The sequence below is a fragment of the Capsicum annuum genome, chromosome 1, assembly GCF_002878395.1.
Source record: "Capsicum annuum cultivar UCD-10X-F1 chromosome 1, UCD10Xv1.1, whole genome shotgun sequence".
NCBI lineage: Eukaryota > Viridiplantae > Streptophyta > Magnoliopsida > Solanales > Solanaceae > Capsicum > Capsicum annuum.
This window is the reverse complement of record NC_061111.1, coordinates 1,359,604-1,361,860: the sequence shown is the minus strand read 5'-3', so window position 1 is coordinate 1,361,860 and position 2,257 is coordinate 1,359,604. Positions and strand designations below refer to the sequence as shown.

Sequence of the window (2,257 nt, the reverse complement as noted above, 5' to 3'; positions counted from 1 at the left end):
ACAACAGGATGGCTTCATCCAACCATCAATCAATATGTACTACTCACTGACTCCTCTTTATACATGTTCTGATCAGCAACCATACCGAAACTTATTTCTCTCTCTTTTTATGTGTAGAACTTAGAACATGAGGTTACAATTGACACTGTTCCAAATGTGAAGAAACAACATGAAGTGAACGTCGGTATGTTCAATTCTCACTTAACAGATAGCTAAGTAGTAATAAAGTACCCACAGAAAAGGGAAAGAATGAGAACTCATAGACAGAGAGTACGTTGCTCGGATTTTTCAAAGATGCATTGTTGGAGGATCCAACAGTACGGTGCAGCAACATTTTTGGAGAGTCCGACCAACATAGATATTCACACTAGCATCATGTAATCCTTTTTCATTTTCTTTTGCAGGTATCTCCAATTCATTCGGATTCGGAGGGCATAATTCTGTGGTTGTTTTTGCACCCTACAAACCTTGAACAAAAGCTCATAATTTTCTTAAAGATCCACCGCACCCCAGGAGGATCAACAGTGTTCTCTATCACTAACCCTCCAGCGTTGACTTGAACCCTCAACATACAATCGGTGCTAGAAGTGCTCAACCACTCGAGCAAGCTTCACTTGTATCAAATTATATAATTCAAATCTTAGAGAGTTTGTCTATTTTTCCCACAGCAAATGCCAGATTTATGAATAAGGAATTGTTCCATCAATAAACTTCTCAATTACAATCATTCTTGAACTAGTTATACATCAAGCTTTCCAAGATTTATAGGAACTTAGCTCAGTATAATGTGATATGTGACACATGAACTCGCCTCGATCCTCTAGTTTTATTTTCTAACCATCCATGCTCGAAATGAAAGAATCTGAGCATTCAACTTAAAATCTTCGAATGCTCTTATATGTCAACGAGGCATATATGTATAACTCTATCCAAATTAATTTTCTTGCGATGGTCGCGCTCGCCTCGATCCTCTAGTATCATTTACTAAGTATCCATCTAGAAATGAAAGATTATGAGCATTCAATTTAAAATCTTTGAATGCTCTTATATGTTCACAAAGCATACTAGCATATATATACATTGTATATCGTAACTTATATGATTGGGCTTCTCTTATTTTTACTGGACTGATCCACATCCATACGGGCCTTAGAAGAGAATTGTGCTATACGGGCAAGATTATGTCACACACAATTAAAATTAGTATAAATATCATAAATACCAATTCTTTTGGAAGTAATTACACTCTCTCCCACTTTTTTAATTATTTTCCTCTCTCTCCCTATTAATATACATAACATAGGCGACATATACATAGCATTCTGTGTATATATTGGGATTTTTGTAATATGTTTAGGGAATTGGGATTTTTTGTAATATTGAAAACATAAGTTGTGTATTTGTGTAATTTTTAGTTAAAATTAAGACAAATATTGATACCCTAGTTGGTTTCAGCCAACTCGTTTAAACTAAAAATAGATGACGGATGTATAATAAAGTGTATAATCATGTATAACTTTTGATGATCTATGTATATATGTTAAGAAAAGTAAATAATAAATTCAATCGGTTATTTGTGTAAAAATACCATTAGTATAGTTTAAACATGTTATACTACGTTTGCATATTGTATTTCTATACCATCAAACTAGAATTATATTATATACAATTACATGTTATTTTATATTACTTTAATATGATGGTTTATACGGCATGCCTTTCATCATCATATCCTATAATTTTTTCACAACTTGCTAATAGCTAGCCAATTGTTGTACTAATTTGTTTAAGCCAAAGCTTCAATTATCATGCTTTTTCACACACATTAAAATGTAAAACCAAAAAACAATACACTAGCAATAATAATTACGTCTTAGTATTGCCAAATAAATTGTGTTTCGAAAAACAATCTCAATACCGTAAAGTTGTGATGCCTTGATGTAGATCCCAATCGATTATTTTGTCATTTGAACTCATATCATATCATCATTATAATAAATAATCATTTGCATCACATCCGGGTGCCAACGTAATACGTAATGGTGGAGCCAATATATTCACTAAGGGGTCCATAAGTGAACATACGAACTAACCGAAGGGAGTTCAACATCTAATATATATATATATATATATAAAATAATTTTAACCATACATATATAGCATAATTTTTCACCGAAGGAGGTTCGAATAAACCCCCTCAGCAAAGGGTAGCTCCGCCCCTGGTAAGGTTGTCAAGTGGGCCGGGCCGACCCAGCCC

General features: G+C 33.6%; 1 long non-coding RNA gene across 1 annotated transcript; it reads left to right on the top strand.

Annotated features, from left to right (window-relative positions):
• LOC124899339 lies at positions 1 to 727 on the top strand. Its single transcript, XR_007056780.1, has 3 exons — positions 1 to 36; positions 118 to 184; positions 405 to 727. It is a non-coding gene; the product is annotated as an uncharacterized LOC124899339 (long non-coding RNA).
• Positions 728 to 2,257: the final 1,530 nt, after the last annotated feature.